The following is an 18,493-nucleotide window of genomic DNA, read 5'->3' as shown; positions in this document are numbered from 1 at the left end:
AATCAATCAATCAAATTTTATTTGTATAGCCCATATTCACAAATCACAATTTGTCTCATAGGGCTTTAACAAGGTGTGACATCCTCTGCCCTTAACCCTCAACAAGAGTTAGGAAAAACTACTAAAAACCATTTTAACAGGGTAAAAAGAACGTAGAAACCTCAGAGAGAGCCACATGTGAGGGATCCCTCTCCCAGGACGGACTGAAGTGCAATAGATGTCAAGTGTAAAGGAGAACATCAGCAAGATAAGAGTATTTGCAGCATTGATAAGAATAAACATTTTGAAGCATAACTGAAAGTCAATGAATTGATGGATTATTGTCAGTAATGGTCGAGCAGTCCTGCTGCAATCATAGTCCATGGTCAGCAGCCACCACGATCATGATCCACCATCAAGATCGGATGCCACTATAGTCCACAGTCATTGTCCACTGCCGCCATCAGGGTCCACCATCAGCTACCATCTCGATCGTGGTCCACCACCACTATCAGATGCCAACACGATACAGGATACGCCATTATTATCACAATCACGATCAGTCAGCCATGGCTTGCTACAGCAGAGCTACAGATTGTGCCCCAAAGGTTCCTTTTTGTTTCATGACAGCTTGTCTCGTCATGGGTGTCTATCCTCTTTGGTCAAATCATAGAGGGGATACTTAATAAACAGCTCATTAATCGACATGATTAGACCATTAGAGTGAGTAATTGTATACATAATAGTCTGTACATATGGTTTAAATAATCATATCAACATTTATTATTCATATTTCACTGAAATATAAAAGAAATGGTGTGCCCTGAGACATTTTCTGTTGAACCAACTCTGAACTCAACAACATATGTTACAACAAAATGAAAACTTAGTTTTAGATCGACTTATGAAACATATATTTAGAATTATTTATAGTCTGTCTAGATAAATATAGATAATGAGGTTTGAGATGAATGAAGCTGTGATTATAGGTTTGTCTTTCTGAATCACAGCTGCTCACCAGGAGTAAAGGTTCACGTCTGTAGATATAAGACTCAGAGAAACATCCAGAACAAACCAAGACTATACTTTCAGGGATCATTTCTATAGTTGTTGACTTGAGAAATGTGTTTCTAAAGAGTTTGGTCTTACTGCCCATGATGAAGAGTTAAGATGTTTCCTTCAGAACAGGAATCTGGTGGAAGAGACTTTTGGTTTTCTCCACTGTTGATGATTGTTCAGTGTTTCTGGTTGAGACACTGAAAGAGGAAACATGTTCTGAGTGGACAGCTCTGCTTTGTAATAATATGGTAGTCAAAGTTACTTTAATTCTACATGAAGCTGGGAAATCCATCATCAAACTTGTAGCCTTCACTTTACATAGAATAGGTATTTAGAACAAATCTGAACTACTGCAAATAATATCTTCTGAGTTTTGTTTGCACTTAAGAGAAGTCCAATAAAATAAGTGAATACCTCAAATTGTCTTGAAAAACAAAAAAATGCAACTTAAGGAACCACAAAGTGAAATATCCTTTAATATGGCTAATTGGTACCAGAAACAGTTAAACCACCTGAGAAGAACTGCGATTGTCCACCTATTCTTGAATAAATCCACTGCTTGAGCTTCTTCACCTTCCTCCACCAGTTTATTGTCTGTGTAGAAGTAGCTGTCAGGCAGCAGGAAGCTGAGGCAGGAGTACGGCAGATTGGACAGGCAGTCTGTGTTGACGGTGAACTGCATGTTGCCAAACAACACTTGGGTTTTGTCGCCGCTGGCGTTGCCCAGTTTCTTCTTCAGCTCGGTGAATCTCTGCAGGATGAGCTGGTGTTCTCGGCCTCTCATCAGACCTCTGAAGTTCTGAACAGCAACCAGGTGCCTCCTGCTGCAGGTTGTGAAGAACAAAACAGACGAAATACAGATAAAGTTCATGCTTTTTCTTCACTCAACAACTTGTCTTAATTACATGAAGATTTCAAGTCATTGAGCATTTTCTGAAACATGATTGTTATGACAGCAATGACCCACATAAATAAAGTTTCATTTGGTTTTGATTGGAGGAGGTTTGTCTTTCTGAATCACAGCTGCTCACCAGGAGTAAAGGTTCACGTCTGTAATATAAGATATAAGACTCGGGAAACATCCAGAACAAACCAAGACTATACTTTCAGGGATCATTTCTATAGTTGTTGACTTGAGAAATGTGTTTCTAAAGAGTTTGGTCTCGCTGCCCATGATGAAGAGTTAAGATGTTTCCTTCAGAGCAGGAATCTGGTGGAAGAGACTCTTGGTTTTCTCCACTGTTGATGATTGTTCAGTGTTTCTGGTTGAGACACTGAAGGAGGAAACATGATCTGAGTGGGTGGCTACTTTAATTTACTGTTGTTAATGAGTATGAATAGCTGTTAAAGGGATAGTAAACTGAAATATTAGAATTCTCTCTTTATCTACTCTCCACTATGCCGATGGAGGTGGGGTGAAGTGTTTGAGTCCACAAAACACTTTTGGAGTTTCAGGGGTGTAGAGTGTTAGAGCAGAATCCAATACAATTGAATTGAATGGTGACCGATTCTTCAAACGTAAAAAAACCCATAAAATTCTGCTTGTGTTGTGTCATCCAAGTGTCATAAGCGCCGACATTCTAATTCAACTTGAAATGCGTCATTTACACCAAGTTTTTGCCTAAATGTCCTGTGATCCTCCTCTGAAGCCACGTCCACATTCGAACGCACACAAGCTCTGCCTAGGGGCAGAGTGAGCATTAGCATTGCTACCTCTGCTAGCATCGCCACTTCATTGCGAACTCTTACGCTAAACACTTGGTGTAAATGACCCTGATTTTGAATGTCTTGGCTTACGGACACTTGGATGACACCACAGGAGCAGAATGGAGGCATTTTCTGTTCTTTTTCTGTTCTTTTTCTGTTCTTTTTCTAGAGTTAAGATGTTTCCTTCAGAGCAGAAATATGGTGGAAGAGACTCTTGGTTTTCTCCACTGTTGATGATTGTTCAGTGTTTCTGGTTGAGACCCTGAAGGAGGAAACATGTTCTGAGTGGTTCTGAGACAGATGTTTTAAAAGATAAGGTTCATTAATGTTAAGTTACAGCTTCTGTCCCAAACTCAATGTAATGGCAGAAAGATAATGTTTTGGGGTTTATTGGTATCTGTGTTTAGTTTTGCTGTTATGAGAAGCTTTATTTTGGAATTGAGACCATGTGTTGGGTCTGTTTTCAATGGTGAATTGATCTGCATGTGTGTATTTGTCAGCCGGTGTGACAGCGATTATCAATGATGTGAGTCTCTGATACTTTTATTATTAAAGTCTTAGTGACCAAAGTTTTTTCAGACTCACCAAACTTTATTTTTTACACAAACTTTAAAATCTCTCAATAAAATGACAATAAAACCCAAACTATATTTATTTCTATAAATACTATTCTGATATTAAGTTGTAGTTTGTGAAGGAATAACAAAACTCTTGTTTAGAACATGGTTTAAAAAACTATTGAACATATATATAAACAGTCGAATCCACATCATCTCAACTACACACCGTCTTAGTTGTTCTTTCGCCTTTGATGACTGATCAGTTATGAGTGTTATGGCAGCAATGACCCACAAATATCAAAGTTTCATTTGGTTGTGATTGTAGGAGGTTTTTCTTTCTGAATCACAGCTGCTCACCAGGAGTAAAGGTTCACGTCTGTAGATATAAGACTCAGGGAAACATCCAGAACAAACCAAGACTATACTTTCAGGGATCATTTCTATAGTTGTTGACTTGAGAAATGTGTTTCTAAAGAGTTTGGTCTCGCTGCCCATGATGAAGAGTTAAGATGTTTCCTTCAGAGCAGGAATCTGGTGGAAGAGACTCTTGGTTTTCTCCACTGCTGATGATTGTTCAGTGTTTCTGGTTGAGACACTGAAGGAGGAAACATGATCTGAGTGGGTGGCTACTTTAATTTACTGTTGTTAATGAGTATGAATAGCTGTTAAAGGGATAGTAAACTGAAATATTAGAATTCTCTCTTTATCTACTCTCCACTATGCCGATGGAGGTGGGGTGAAGTGTTTGAGTCCACAAAACACTTTTGGAGTTTCAGGGTGTAGAGTGTTAGAGCAGAATCCAATACAATTGAATTGAATGGTGACCGATTCTTCAAACGTAAAAAACCATAAAATTCTGCTTGTGTTGTGTCATCCAAGTGTCTCAAGCGCGACATTCTAATTCAACTTGAAATGCGTCATTTACACCAAGTTTTTTGCCTAAATGTCCTGTGATCCTCCTCTGAAGCCACGTCCACATTCGACGCACACAAGCTCTCGCCCAAGGGCAGAGTGAGCATTAGCATTGCTACCTCTGCTAGCATCGCCACTTCCGGTAGCGAACTCTTACGCTAAACACTTGGTGTAAATGACCCTGATTTTGAATGTCTCGGCTTACGGACACTTGGATGACACCACAGGAGCAGAATGGAGGCATTTTCTGTTCTTTTTCTGTTCTTTTCTAGAGTTAAGATGTTTCCTTCAGAGCAGGAATCTGGTGGAAGAGACTCTTGGTTTTCTCCACTGTTGATGATTGTTCAGTGTTTCTGGTTGAGACACTGAAGGAGGAAATATGTTCTGAGTGGACAGCTGTACTTTGTAATAATATGGTAGTCAAAGTTACTTTAATTCTACATGAAGCTGGGAAATCCATCATCAAACTTGTAGCCTTCACTTTACATAGAATAGGTATTTAGAACAAATCTGAACTACTGCAAATAATATCTTCTGAGTTTTGTTTGCACTTAAGAGAAGTCCAATAAAATAAGTGAATACCTCAAATTGTCTTGAAAAACAAAAAAATGCAACTTAAGGAACCACAAAGTGAAATATCCTTTAATATGGCTGTGTTTGAGAGTGCAAACTCTAATTGGTACCAGAAACAGTTAAACCACCTGAGAAGAACTGCGATTGTCCACCTATTCTTGAATAAATCCACTGCTTGAGCTTCTTCACCTTCCTCCACCAGTTTATTGTCTGTGTAGAAGTAGCTGTCAGGCAGCAGGAAGCTGAGGCAGGAGTACGGCAGATTGGACAGGCAGTCTGTGTTGACGGTGAACTGCATGTTGCCAAACAACACTTGGGTTTTGTCGCCGCTGGCGTTGCCCACTTTCTTCTTCAGCTCGGTGAATCTCTGCAGGATGAGCTGGTGTTCTCGGCCTCTCATCAGACCTCTGAAGTTCTGAACAGCAACCAGGTGCCTCCTGCTGCAGGTTGTGAAGAACAAAACAGACGAAATACAGATAAAGTTCATGCTTTTTCTTCACTCAACAACTTGTCTTAATTACATGAAGATTTCAAGTCATTGAGCATTTTCTGAAACATGATTGTTATGACAGCAATGACCCACAAAAATAAAGTTTCATTTGGTTTTGATTGGAGGAGGTTTGTCTTTCTGAATCACAGCTGCTCACCAGGAGTAAAGGTTCACGTCTGTAGATATAAGACTCAGGGAAACATCCAGAACAAACCAAGACTATACTTTCAGGGATCATTTCTATAGTTGTTGACTTGAGAAATGTGTTTCTAAAGAGTTTGGTCTCGCTGCCCATGATGAAGAGTTAAGATGTTTCCTTCAGAGCAGGAATCTGGTGGAAGAGACTCTTGGTTTTCTCCACTGTTGATGATTGTTCAGTGTTTCTGGTTGAGACACTGAAGGAGGAAACATGATCTGAGTGGGTGGCTACTTTAATTTACTGTTGTTAATGAGTATGAATAGCTGTTAAAGGGATAGTAAACTGAAATATTAGAATTCTCTCTTTATCTACTCTCCACTATGCCGATGGAGGTGGGGTGAAGTGTTTGAGTCCACAAAACACTTTTGGAGTTTCAGGGGTGTAGAGTGTTAGAGCAGAATCCAATACAATTGAATTGAATGGTGACCGATTCTTCAAGCGTAAAAACCCATAAAATTCTGCTTGTGTTGTGTCATCCAAGTGTCCATAGCGCCGACATTCTAATTCAACTTGAAATGCGTCATTTACACCAAGTTTTTGCCTAAATGTCCTGTGATCCTCCTCTGAAGCCACGTCCACATTCGAACGCACACAAGCTCTCGCCCAAGGGCAGAGTGAGCATTAGCATTGCTACCTCTGCTAGCATCGCCACTTCCGGTAGCGAACTCTTACGCTAAACACTTGGTGTAAATGACCCTGATTTTGAATGTCTTGGCTTACGGACACTTGGATGACACCACAGGAGCAGAATGGAGGCATTTTCTGTTCTTTTTCTGTTCTTTTTCTAGAGTTAAGATGTTTCCTTCAGAGCAGAAATATGGTGGAAGAGACTCTTGGTTTTCTCCACTGTTGATGATTGTTCAGTGTTTCTGGTTGAGACCCTGAAGGAGGAAACATGTTCTGAGTGGTTCTGAGACAGATGTTTTAAAAGATAAGGTTCATTAATGTTAAGTTACAGCTTCTGTCCCAAACTCAATGTAATGGCAGAAAGATAATGTTTTGGGGTTTATTGGTATCTGTGTTTAGTTTTGCTGTTATGAGAAGCTTTATTTTGGAATTGAGACCATGTGTTGGGTCTGTTTTCAATGGTGAATTGATCTGCATGTGTGTATTTGTCAGCCGGGTGACAGCGGATTATCAATGATGTGAGTCTCTGATACTTTTATTATTAAAGTCTTAGTGACCAAAGTTTTTTCAGACTCACCAAACTTTTTTAAACACAACTTTAAAATCTCTCAATAAAATGACAATAAAACCCAAACTATATTTATTTCTATAAATACTATTCTGATATTAAGTTGTAGTTTGTGAAGGAATAACAAAACTCTTGTTTAGAACATGGTTTAAAAAACTATTGAACATATATATAAACAGTCGAATCCACATCATCTCAACTACACACCGTCTTAGTTGTTCTTTCGCCTTTGATGACTGATCAGTTATGAGTGTTATGGCAGCAATGACCCACAAATATCAAAGTTTCATTTGGTTGTGATTGTAGGAGGTTTTTCTTTCTGAATCACAGCTGCTCACCAGGAGTAAAGGTTCACGTCTGTAGATATAAGACTCAGGGAAACATCCAGAACAAACCAAGACTATACTTTCAGGGATCATTTCTATAGTTGTTGACTTGAGAAATGTGTTTCTAAAGAGTTTGGTCTCGCTGCCCATGATGAAGAGTTAAGATGTTTCCTTCAGAGCAGGAATCTGGTGGAAGAGACTCTTGGTTTTCTCCACTGTTGATGATTGTTCAGTGTTTCTGGTTGAGACACTGAAGGAGGAAACATGATCTGAGTGGGTGGCTACTTTAATTTACTGTTGTTAATGAGTATGAATAGCTGTTAAAGGGATAGTAAACTGAAATATTAGAATTCTCTCTTTATCTACTCTCCACTATGCCGATGGAGGTGGGGTGAAGTGTTTGAGTCCACAAAACACTTTTGGAGTTTCAGGGGTGTAGAGTGTTAGAGCAGAATCCAATACAATTGAATTGAATGGTGACCGATTCTTCAAACGTAAAAAAACCCATAAAATTCTGCTTGTGTTGTGTCATCCAAGTGTCCGCAAGCGCCGACATTCTAATTCAACTTGAAATGCGTCATTTACACCAAGTTTTTGCCTAAATGTCCTGTGATCCTCCTCTGAAGCCACGTCCACATTCGAACGCACAAGCTCGCCCAAGGGCAGAGTGAGCATTAGCATTGCTACCTCTGCTAGCATCGCCACTTCCGGTAGCGAACTCTTACGCTAAACACTTGGTGTAAATGACCCTGATTTTGAATGTCTCGACTTACGGACACTTGGATGACACCACAGGAGCAGAATGGAGGCATTTTCTGTTCTTTTTCTGTTCTTTTCTAGAGTTAAGATGTTTCCTTCAGAGCAGAAATATGGTGGAAGAGACTCTTGGTTTTCTCCACTGTTGATGATTGTTCAGTGTTTCTGGTTGAGACACTGAAGGAGGAAATATGTTCTGAGTGGACAGCTGTACTTTGTAATAATATGGTAGTCAAAGTTACTTTAATTCTACATGAAGCTGGGAAATCCATCATCAAACTTGTAGCCTTCACTTTACATAGAATAGGTATTTAGCAATGACCCACAAATATCAAAGTTTCATTTGGTTGTGATTGTAGGAGGTTTTTCTTTCTGAATCACAGCTGCTCACCAGGAGTAAAGGTTCACGTCTGTAGATATAAGACTCAGGGAAAGAGCCAGAACAAACCAAGACTATACTTTCAGGATCATTTCTATAGTTGTTGATTTGAGAAATGTGTTTCTAAAGAGTTTGGTCTTACTGCCCATGATGAAGAGTTAAGATGTTTCCTTCAGAGCAGGAATCTGGTGGAAGAGACTCTTGGTTTTCTCCACTGTTGATGATTGTTCAGTGTTTCTGGTTGAGACACTGAAGCAGGAAACATGATCTGAGTGGGTGGCTACTTTAATTTACTGTTGTTAATGAGTATGAATAGCTGTTAAAGGGATAGTAAACTGAAATATTAGAATTCTCTCTTTATCTACTCTCCACTATGCCGATGGAGGTGGGGTGAAGTGTTTGAGTCCACAAAACACTTTTGGAGTTTCAGGGGTGTAGAGTGTTAGAGCAGAATCCAATACAATTGAATTGAATGGTGACCGATTCTTCAAACGTAAAAAAACCCATAAAATTCTGCTTGTGTTGTGTCATCCAAGTGTCCGCAAGCGCCGACATTCTAATTCAACTTGAAATGCGTCATTTACACCAAGTTTTTTGCCTAAATGTCCTGTGATCCTCCTCTGAAGCCACGTCCACATTCGAACGCACACAAGCTCTCGCCCAAGGGCAGAGTGAGCATTAGCATTGCTACCTCTGCTAGCATCGCCACTTCCGGTAGCGAACTCTTACGCTAAACACTTGGTGTAAATGACCCTGATTTTGAATGTCTTGGCTTACGGACACTTGGATGACACCACAGGAGCAGAATGGAGGCATTTTCTGTTCTTTTTCTGTTCTTTTCTAGAGTTAAGATGTTTCCTTCAGAGCAGAAATATGGTGGAAGAGACTCTTGGTTTTCTCCACTGTTGATGATTGTTCAGTGTTTCTGGTTGAGACCCTGAAGGAGGAAACATGTTCTGAGTGGTTCTGAGACAGATGTTTTAAAAGATAAGGTTCATTAATGTTAAGTTACAGCTTCTGTCCCAAACTCAATGTAATGGCAGAAAGATAATGTTTTGGGGTTTATTGGTATCTGTGTTTAGTTTTGCTGTTATGAGAAGCTTTATTTTGGAATTGAGACCATGTGTTGGGTCTGTTTTCAATGGTGAATTGATCTGCATGTGTGTATTTGTCAGCCGGTGTGACAGCGATTATCAATGATGTGAGTCTCTGATACTTTTATTATTAAAGTCTTAGTGACCAAAGTTTTTTCAGACTCACCAAACTTTATTTTTACACAAACTTTAAAATCTCTCAATAAAATGACAATAAAACCCAAACTATATTTATTTCTATAAATACTATTCTGATATTAAGTTGTAGTTTGTGAAGGAATAACAAAACTCTTGTTTAGAACATGGTTTAAAAAACTATTGAACATATATATAAACAGTCGAATCCACATCATCTCAACTACACACCGTCTTAGTTGTTCTTTCGCCTTTGATGACTGATCAGTTATGAGTGTTATGGCAGCAATGACCCACAAATATCAAAGTTTCATTTGGTTGTGATTGTAGGAGGTTTTTCTTTCTGAATCACAGCTGCTCACCAGGAGTAAAGGTTCACGTCTGTAGATATAAGACTCAGGGAAAGCCAGAACAAACCAAGACTATACTTTCAGGGATCATTTCTATAGTTGTTGACTTGAGAAATGTGTTTCTAAAGAGTTTGGTCTCGCTGCCCATGATGAAGAGTTAAGATGTTTCCTTCAGAGCAGGAATCTGGTGGAAGAGACTCTTGGTTTTCTCCACTGCTGATGATTGTTCAGTGTTTCTGGTTCAGACACTGAAGGAGGAAACATGATCTGAGTGGTTCTCATACAGCTGTTTAAAATATAAGGTTTATTAATGTTAAGTTAGAGCTTTTGTCCTGAACTTAATGCAATGGCAGAAAGATGAAGGTTTGATGTGTATCAGTAGTAATGATACTCTGCTCCCTTCACTGGTTACCAGTGGCTGCCTGCATCCACTTCAAGACACTAGTACTTGTGTACCGTGCTGTGAATGGATCAGGTCAAGTCTACATCCAGGTCATGGTTAAACCTTACACCTCAGCCCGTCCACTCTGCTCTGCCAATCGGCTTGTTGCTCCTCACTGCGAGTTAGCCACTCAACAAAATCACAACTGTTTGCTGTCCTGGCTCCTAAATGGTGGAACGAGCTCCCCATTGACATCAGGACAGCAGAAGTCAAGCCAAGAACAAGCCAAGTCCTGCTCTGACAAAGACGAGAAAGTGATTGTTGGGCCATGGTTTTGTGTGAAACCACACTTCGGCCTACATGTGCCATCAAAGCCGGAAGCAGCATGTCCCTCCAGGACTCCGTCTCCCAGGGGCCATTAAAAACCAGAGCAAGGAACTCAATGTCCCAGAGGGCATCAACTTCACACAGAGGGTGGAAACCCCCAGGGACACAGGTTTCAACTCCCATTGGTCACTCTGGACCCCATGACCTGTGAGGTCACCGGGCCAATATAAGCTAAGTTCTCCAGCTTCTCGAGCTCTTTCTAAACTCCTCAACGGGAGAAGGGTGACTCTTTCTTTCTAAACTCCTCAACGGAGAGAAGGCTGTTGAGCCTCGTCCTGCCTCCCTTTCCACAATCCTTCCACAGGGGGGAAGGCTGTGGAGCCTCTTCTCCAGGCTCACATCTTCTCTTCCCATCCAACTCTTCGAGAGGAGCACAAAGGTGCAGCTTCCAGCTCATCTCACAAGGAAACCTCCTCGCCCTCCAAGCTCTACCAACGTCCTAGCAGCGACTCGATGTCCTGCTGGCAAACTTCAGCAACTGAACTGAACTCAACCGAAACCAGCAAGACGACACAAAACTGCGAACTGCACAGCAACTTCCGTTTTCCCCTTTCCACGGACTGGTAACACATCTGGGCTTAATAATTATACTAGGCTAAGCAAGACTGTTTATTCGATTCTGTGTGAGGTTTATAACTTTGATTTGTGGTGTTGTGATATTTTGGGTACAAGTTATTGAGAAAGTAATGTTAGTCTGTTATGCTCTTCACAGTCTTTCGTTGCATCCAATCTAGTAACTTCCTCTAATTTGGCACACACACAGACACACGCATAACTCTTCACCTCATTATCTCTACAGGTCGTAAACATTCCAATAGGTGGGGGAAGGGTGTTATCTCTTTGGCCAGCCACCATCTTGAAAGCACGCTGACTCACACAGACACACACACATGTATACACACATACCTATCTTTGTTTAGCAATTAGACCGTTAGTAATTTGTGTTTTTATACTTTATTATATTCATAATAAATGTTTTTCTTTCACAAATGTTTTTCCATTAATGTTGCATAAGTGAATTTCGCCAACCTCTACACTGTCAAGAACCCCATATCTTTCAACTTAGCTAACTATCTATAGGGTAATTTTGGTTATAGTTATTAATTTAATTGTTAATCAGAGTTCCAAATTTGTAGTTAGAACCTTAATCAATGAGACTTAATCAATAAATTGGCTATCTTTTCCCTTCCTTTGAAGGGTGGTGCCCGAGGTAACTTTAATCAATTAAAGTTATTATTTAATATTAATAATAAAATATTAATATCTAATATTTTATTTTGATAACCAAATTTATTGAATGCCGAAAGGCACACCATTTTATGGTATCACGTTTGATGCATTATGGCACAACATGATCAACGAGAAGAGAGCAGCCTGGAAAGACAGGCTTGTGTTGCTTTAATACCCGTCAGCATGTTAATGCCTGTGAACTCAGTGGGTGAATATTGAACTGAGCCAAGTTGATTGCTGTGACATTGTAGAAGGAAACCTTTTGATAAGAGGTTTCAAAAAGTCCCTACAGCCCAAATGAGTCTTTTAAAATACTTCAAACTAACACAGTCCACTTTCTCTTCCTCCTGCAAAGTCACCTGAGTGTCAATACAACATCTGATTGTAGGAGGTTTAACTCTCTGATCCAGATCACCAGGATTAAAGGTTCACATCTGTAGATATAAGACTCTGAGAAACATCCAGAACAAACCAAGACTATACTTTCAGGGATCATTTCTATAGTTGTTGACTTGAGAAATGTGTTTCTAAAGAGTTTGGTCTCGCTGCCCATGATGAAGAGTTAAGATGTTTCCTTCAGAGCAGGAATCTGGTGGAAGAGACTCTTGGTTTTCTCCACTGTTGATGATTGTTCAGTGTTTCTGGTTGAGACACTGAAGGAGGAAACATGATCTGAGTGGGTGGCTACTTTAATTTACTGTTGTTAATGAGTATGAATAGCTGTTAAAGGGATAGTAAACTGAAATATTAGAATTCTCTCTTTATCTACTCTCCACTATGCCGATGGAGGTGGGGTGAAGTGTTTGAGTCCACAAAACACTTTTGGAGTTTCAGGGGTGTAGAGTGTTAGAGCAGAATCCAATACAATTGAATTGAATGGTGACCGATTCTTCAAACGTAAAAAAACCCATAAAATTCTGCTTGTGTTGTGTCATCCAAGTGTCCGCAAGCGCCGACATTCTAATTCAACTTGAAATGCGTCATTTACACCAAGTTTTTTGCCTAAATGTCCTGTGATCCTCCTCTGAAGCCACGTCCACATTCGAACGCACACAAGCTCTCGCCCAAGGGCAGAGTGAGCATTAGCATTGCTACCTCTGCTAGCATCGCCACTTCCGGTAGCGAACTCTTACGCTAAACACTTGGTGTAAATGACCCTGATTTTGAATGTCTTGGCTTACGGACACTTGGATGACACCACAGGAGCAGAATGGAGGCATTTTCTGTTCTTTTTTTCTGTTTTTCTAGAGTTAAGATGTTTCCTTCAGAGCAGAAATATGGTGGAAGAGACTCTTGGTTTTCTCCACTGTTGATGATTGTTCAGTGTTTCTGGTTGAGACACTGAAGGAGGAAATATGTTCTGAGTGGACAGCTGTACTTTGTAATAATATGGTAGTCAAAGTTACTTTAATTCTACATGAAGCTGGGAAATCCATCATCAAACTTGTAGCCTTCACTTTACATAGAATAGGTATTTAGAACAAATCTGAACTACTGCAAATAATATCTTCTGAGTTTTGTTTGCACTTAAGAGAAGTCCAATAAAATAAGTGAATACCTCAAATTGTCTTGAAAAACAAAAAAATGCAACTTAAGGAACCACAAAGTGAAATATCCTTTAATATGGCTGTGTTTGAGAGTGCAAACTCTAATTGGTACCAGAAACAGTTAAACCACCTGAGAAGAACTGCGATTGTCCACCTATTCTTGAATAAATCCACTGCTTGAGCTTCTTCACCTTCCTCCACCAGTTTATTGTCTGTGTAGAAGTAGCTGTCAGGCAGCAGGAAGCTGAGGCAGGAGTACGGCAGATTGCACAGGCAGTCTGTGTTGACAGTGAACTGCATGTTGCCAAACAACACTTGGGTTTTGTCGCCGCTGGCGTTGCCCAGTTTCTTCTTCAGCTCGGTGAATCTCTGCAGGATGAGCTGGTGTTCTCGGCCTCTCATCAGACCTCTGAAGTTCTGAACAGCAACCAGGTGCCTCCTGCTGCAGGTTGTGAAGAACAAAACAGACGAAATACAGATAAAGTTCATGCTTTTTCTTCACTCAACAACTTGTCTTAATTACATGAAGATTTCAAGTCATTGAGCATTTTCTGAAACATGATTGTTATGACAGCAATGACCCACAAAAATAAAGTTTCATTTGGTTTTGATTGGAGGAGGTTTGTCTTTCTGAATCACAGCTGCTCACCAGGAGTAAAGGTTCACGTCTGTAGATATAAGACTCAGGGAAACATCCATAACAAACCAAGACTATACTTTCAGGGATCATTTCTATAGTTGTTGACTTGAGAAATGTGTTTCTAAAGAGTTTGGTCTCGCTGCCCATGATGAAGAGTTAAGATGTTTCCTTCAGAGCAGGAATCTGGTGGAAGAGACTCTTGGTTTTCTCCACTGTTGATGATTGTTCAGTGTTTCTGGTTGAGACACTGAAGCAGGAAACATGATCTGAGTGGGTGGCTACTTTAATTTACTGTTGTTAATGAGTATGAATAGCTGTTAAAGGGATAGTAAACTGAAATATTAGAATTCTCTCTTTATCTACTCTCCGCTATGCCGATGGAGGTGGGGTGAAGTGTTTGAGTCCACAAAACACTTTTGGAGTTTCAGGGGTGTAGAGTGTTAGAGCAGAATCCAATACAATTGAATTGAATGGTGACCGATTCTTCAAACGTAAAAAAACCCATAAAATTCTGCTTGTGTTGTGTCATCCAAGTGTCCGCAAGCGCCGACATTCTAATTCAACTTGAAATGCGTCATTTACACCAAGTTTTTTGCCTAAATGTCCTGTGATCCTCCTCTGAAGCCACGTCCACATTCGAACGCACACAAGCTCTCGCCCAAGGGCAGAGTGAGCATTAGCATTGCTACCTCTGCTAGCATCGCCACTTCCGGTAGCGAACTCTTACGCTAAACACTTGGTGTAAATGACCCTGATTTTGAATGTCTTGGCTTACGGACACTTGGATGACACCACAGGAGCAGAATGGAGGCATTTTCTGTTCTTTTTCTGTTCTTTTTCTAGAGTTAAGATGTTTCCTTCAGAGCAGAAATATGGTGGAAGAGACTCTTGGTTTTCTCCACTGTTGATGATTGTTCAGTGTTTCTGGTTGAGACCCTGAAGGAGGAAACATGTTCTGAGTGGTTCTGAGACAGATGTTTTAAAAGATAAGGTTCATTAATGTTAAGTTACAGCTTCTGTCCCAAACTCAATGTAATGGCAGAAAGATAAAGTTTTGGGGTTTATTGGTATCTGTGTTTAGTTTTGCTGTTATGAGAAGCTTTATTTTGGAATTGAGACCATGTGTTGGGTCTGTTTTCAATGGTGAATTGATCTGCATGTGTGTATTTGTCAGCCGGTGTGACAGCGATTATCAATGATGTGAGTCTCTGATACTTTTATTATTAAAGTCTTAGTGACCAAAGTTTTTTCAGACTCACCAAACTTTATTTTTTACACAAACTTTAAAATCTCTCAATAAAATGACAATAAAACCCAAACTATATTTATTTCTATAAATACTATTCTGATATTAAGTTGTAGTTTGTGAAGGAATAACAAAACTCTTGTTTAGAACATGGTTTAAAAAACTATTGAACATATATATAAACAGTCGAATCCACATCATCTCAACTACACACCGTCTTAGTTGTTCTTTCGCCTTTGATGACTGATCAGTTATGAGTGTTATGGCAGCAATGACCCACAAATATCAAAGTTTCATTTGGTTGTGATTGGAGGAGGTTTTTCTTTCTGAATCACAGCTGCTCACCAGGAGTAAAGGTTCACGTCTGTAGATATAAGATCAGGGAAAGATCCAGAACAAACCAAGACTATACTTTAAGGAATCATTTCTATAGTTGTTGACTTGAGAAATGTGTTTCTAAATAGTTTGGTCTCGCTGCCCATGATGAAGAGTTAAGATGTTTCCTTCAGAGCAGGAATCTGGTGGAAAAGACTCTTGGTTTTCTCCACTGCTGATGATTGTTCAGTGTTTCTGGTTCAGACACTGAAGGAGGAAACATGATCTGAGTGGTTCTCATACAGCTGTTTAAAATATAAGGTTTATTAATGTTAAGTTAGAGCTTTTGTCCTGAACTCAATGCAATGGCAGAAAGATGAAGGTTTGAGGTGTATCAGTAGTAATGATACTCTGCTCCCTTCACTGGTTACCAGTGGCTGCCTGCATCCACTTCAAGACACTAATACTTGTGTACCGTGCTGTGAATGGATCAGGTCAAGTCTACATCCAGGTCATGGTTAAACCTTACACCTCAGCCCGTCCACTCTGCTCTGCCAATCGGCTTGTTGCTCCCTCACTGCGAGTTAGCCACTCAACAAAATCACAACTGTTTGCTGTCCTGGCTCCTAAATGGTGGAACGAGCTCCCCATTGACATCAGGACAGCAGAAGTCAAGCCAAGAACAAGCCAAGTCCGGCTCTGACAAAGACGAGAAAGTGATCAACGAGAAGAGAGCAGCCTGGAAAGACAGGCTTGTGTTGCTTTAATACCCATCAGCATGTTAATGCCTGTGAACTCAGTGGGTGAATATTGAACTGAACCAAGTTGATTGCTGTGACATTGTAGAAGGAAACCTTTTGATAAGAGGTTTCAAAAAGTCCCTACAGCCCAAATGAGTCTTTTAAAATTCTTCAAACTAACACAGTCCACTTTCTCTTCCTCCTGCAAAGACACCTGAGTGTCAATACAACATCTGATTGTAGGAGGTGTAAATCTCTGATCCAGATCACCAGGATTAAAGGTTCACGTCTGTAGATATAAGACTCAGGAAACATCCAGAACAAACCAAGACTATACTTTCAGGGATCATTTCTATAGTTGTTGACTTGAGAAATGCGTTTCTAAAGAGTTTGGTCTCGCTGCCCATGATGAAGAGTTAAGATGTTTCCTTCAGAGCAGGAATCTGGTGGAGGAGACTCTTGGTTTTCTCCACTGTTGATGATTGTTCAGTGTTTCTGGTTGAGACACTGAAGGAGGAAACATGATCTGAGTGGGTGGCTACTTTAATTTACTGTTGTTAATGAGTATGAATAGCTGTTAAAGGGATAGTAAACTGAAATATTATAATTCTCTCTTTATCTACTCTCCACTATGCCGATGGAGGTGGGGTGAAGTGTTTGAGTCCACAAAACACTTTTGGAGTTTCAGGGTGTAGAGTGTTAGAGCAGAATCCAATACAATTGAATTGAATGGTGACCGATTCTTCAAACGTAAAAAACCCATCAAATTCTGCTTGTGTTGTGTCATCCAAGTGTCTCGCAAGCGCCACATTCTAATTCAACTTGAAATGCGTCATTTACACCAAGTTTTTGCCTAAATGTCCTGTGATCCTCCTCTGAAGCCACGTCCACATTCGAACGCACACAAGCTTCCGCCAAGGGCAGAGTGAGCATTAGCATTGCTACCTCTGCTAGCATCGCCACTTCGGTAGCGAACTCTTACGCTAAACACTTGGTGTAAATGACCCTGATTTTGAATGTCTTGGCTTACGGACACTTGGATGACACCACAGGAGCAGAATGGAGGCATTTTCTGTTCTTTTTCTGTTCTTTTCTAGAGTTAAGATGTTTCCTTCAGAGCAGAAATATGGTGGAAGAGACTCTTGGTTTTCTCCACTGTTGATGATTGTTCAGTGTTTCTGGTTGAGACCCTGAAGGAGGAAACATGTTCTGAGTGGTTCTGAGACAGATGTTTTCAAAGATAAGGTTCATTAATGTTAAGTTACAGCTTCTGTCCCAAACTCAATGTAATGGCAGAAAGATAATGTTTTGGGGTTTATTGGTATCTGTGTTTAGTTTTGCTGTTATGAGAAGCTTTATTTTGGAATTGAGACCATGTGTTGGGTCTGTTTTCAATGGTGAATTGATCTGCATGTGTGTATTTGTCAGCCGGTGTGACAGCGATTATCAATGATGTGAGTCTCTGATACTTTTATTATTAAAGTCTTAGTGACCAAAGTTTTTCAGACTCACCAAACTTTATTTTTACACAAACTTTAAAATCTCTCAATAAAATGACAATAAAACCCAAACTATATTTATTTCTATAAATACTATTCTGATATTAAGTTGTAGTTTGTGAAGGAATAACAAAACTCTTGTTTAGAACATGGTTTAAAAAATATTGAACATATATATAAACAGTCGAATCCACATCATCTCAACTACACAACGTCTTAGTTGTTCTTTCGCCTTTGATGACTGATCAGTTATGAGTGTTATGGCAGCAATGACCCACAAATATCAAAGTTTCATTTGGTTGTGATTGTAGGAGGTTTTTCTTTCTGAATCACAGCTGCTCACCAGGAGTAAAGGTTCACGTCTGTAGATATAAGACTCAGGGAAAGATCCAGAACAAACCAAGACTATACTTTCAGGGATCATTTCTATAGTTGTTGACTTGAGAAATGTGTTTCTAAAGAGTTTGGTCTCGCTGCCCATGATGAAGAGTTAAGATGTTTCCTTCAGAGCAGGAATCTGGTGGAAGAGACTCTTGGTTTTCTCCACTGCTGATGATTGTTCAGTGTTTCTGGTTCAGACACTGAAGGAGGAAACATGATCTGAGTGGTTCTCATACAGCTGTTTAAAATATAAGGTTTATTAATGTTAAGTTAGAGCTTTTGTCCTGAACTCAATGCAATGGCAGAAAGATGAAGGTTTGAGGTGTATCAGTAGTAATGATACTCTGCTCCCTTCACTGGTTACCAGTGGCTGCCTGCATCCACTTCAAGACACTAATACTTGTGTACCGTG

At 40.0% G+C, this 18,493-nt stretch overlaps 12 non-coding genes and 8 pseudogenes across 12 annotated transcripts; all 20 read left to right on the top strand.

The window, feature by feature from the left end:
- Positions 1-1,055: 1,055 nt before the first annotated feature.
- LOC118118463 lies at positions 1,056-1,263 on the top strand. The gene has a single exon (XR_004697943.2). It is a non-coding gene; the product is annotated as a small nucleolar RNA U3 (small nucleolar RNA).
- An 869-nt stretch (positions 1,264-2,132) lies between these two features.
- LOC124854510 lies at positions 2,133-2,340 on the top strand. Its single transcript, XR_007034730.1, has one exon. It is a non-coding gene; the product is annotated as a small nucleolar RNA U3 (small nucleolar RNA).
- A 573-nt stretch (positions 2,341-2,913) lies between these two features.
- On the top strand, positions 2,914-3,030 carry LOC124854501 (annotated as a pseudogene).
- A 690-nt stretch (positions 3,031-3,720) lies between these two features.
- LOC124854514 lies at positions 3,721-3,928 on the top strand. The gene has a single exon (XR_007034734.1). It is a non-coding gene; the product is annotated as a small nucleolar RNA U3 (small nucleolar RNA).
- Positions 3,929-4,488: 560 nt separating this feature from the next.
- On the top strand, positions 4,489-4,605 carry LOC124854488 (annotated as a pseudogene).
- Positions 4,606-5,495: 890 nt separating this feature from the next.
- On the top strand, positions 5,496-5,703 carry LOC124854509. Its single transcript, XR_007034729.1, has one exon. It is a non-coding gene; the product is annotated as a small nucleolar RNA U3 (small nucleolar RNA).
- A 563-nt stretch (positions 5,704-6,266) lies between these two features.
- On the top strand, positions 6,267-6,383 carry LOC124854500 (annotated as a pseudogene).
- A 687-nt stretch (positions 6,384-7,070) lies between these two features.
- Positions 7,071-7,278, top strand: LOC124854508. Its single transcript, XR_007034728.1, has one exon. It is a non-coding gene; the product is annotated as a small nucleolar RNA U3 (small nucleolar RNA).
- Positions 7,279-7,839: 561 nt separating this feature from the next.
- On the top strand, positions 7,840-7,956 carry LOC124854490 (annotated as a pseudogene).
- A 249-nt stretch (positions 7,957-8,205) lies between these two features.
- Positions 8,206-8,412, top strand: LOC124854522. The gene has a single exon (XR_007034741.1). It is a non-coding gene; the product is annotated as a small nucleolar RNA U3 (small nucleolar RNA).
- Positions 8,413-8,978: 566 nt separating this feature from the next.
- On the top strand, positions 8,979-9,095 carry LOC124854493 (annotated as a pseudogene).
- Positions 9,096-9,782: 687 nt separating this feature from the next.
- LOC124854521 lies at positions 9,783-9,990 on the top strand. The gene has a single exon (XR_007034740.1). It is a non-coding gene; the product is annotated as a small nucleolar RNA U3 (small nucleolar RNA).
- A 2,196-nt stretch (positions 9,991-12,186) lies between these two features.
- LOC124854507 lies at positions 12,187-12,394 on the top strand. Its single transcript, XR_007034727.1, has one exon. It is a non-coding gene; the product is annotated as a small nucleolar RNA U3 (small nucleolar RNA).
- A 566-nt stretch (positions 12,395-12,960) lies between these two features.
- On the top strand, positions 12,961-13,077 carry LOC118118495 (annotated as a pseudogene).
- Positions 13,078-13,967: 890 nt separating this feature from the next.
- LOC124854515 lies at positions 13,968-14,175 on the top strand. The gene has a single exon (XR_007034735.1). It is a non-coding gene; the product is annotated as a small nucleolar RNA U3 (small nucleolar RNA).
- A 567-nt stretch (positions 14,176-14,742) lies between these two features.
- LOC124854499 lies at positions 14,743-14,859 on the top strand (annotated as a pseudogene).
- A 689-nt stretch (positions 14,860-15,548) lies between these two features.
- LOC124854526 lies at positions 15,549-15,756 on the top strand. Its single transcript, XR_007034745.1, has one exon. It is a non-coding gene; the product is annotated as a small nucleolar RNA U3 (small nucleolar RNA).
- Positions 15,757-16,528: 772 nt separating this feature from the next.
- LOC124854505 lies at positions 16,529-16,736 on the top strand. Its single transcript, XR_007034725.1, has one exon. It is a non-coding gene; the product is annotated as a small nucleolar RNA U3 (small nucleolar RNA).
- A 561-nt stretch (positions 16,737-17,297) lies between these two features.
- Positions 17,298-17,414, top strand: LOC124854492 (annotated as a pseudogene).
- Positions 17,415-18,101: 687 nt separating this feature from the next.
- Positions 18,102-18,309, top strand: LOC124854520. The gene has a single exon (XR_007034739.1). It is a non-coding gene; the product is annotated as a small nucleolar RNA U3 (small nucleolar RNA).
- The last annotated feature ends 184 nt before the right edge of the window (positions 18,310-18,493 follow it).

This window comes from Hippoglossus stenolepis, chromosome 11 (genome assembly GCF_022539355.2).
Source record: "Hippoglossus stenolepis isolate QCI-W04-F060 chromosome 11, HSTE1.2, whole genome shotgun sequence".
Lineage (NCBI taxonomy): Eukaryota > Metazoa > Chordata > Actinopteri > Pleuronectiformes > Pleuronectidae > Hippoglossus > Hippoglossus stenolepis.
This window is presented reverse-complemented; position numbering and strand designations above follow the sequence as displayed.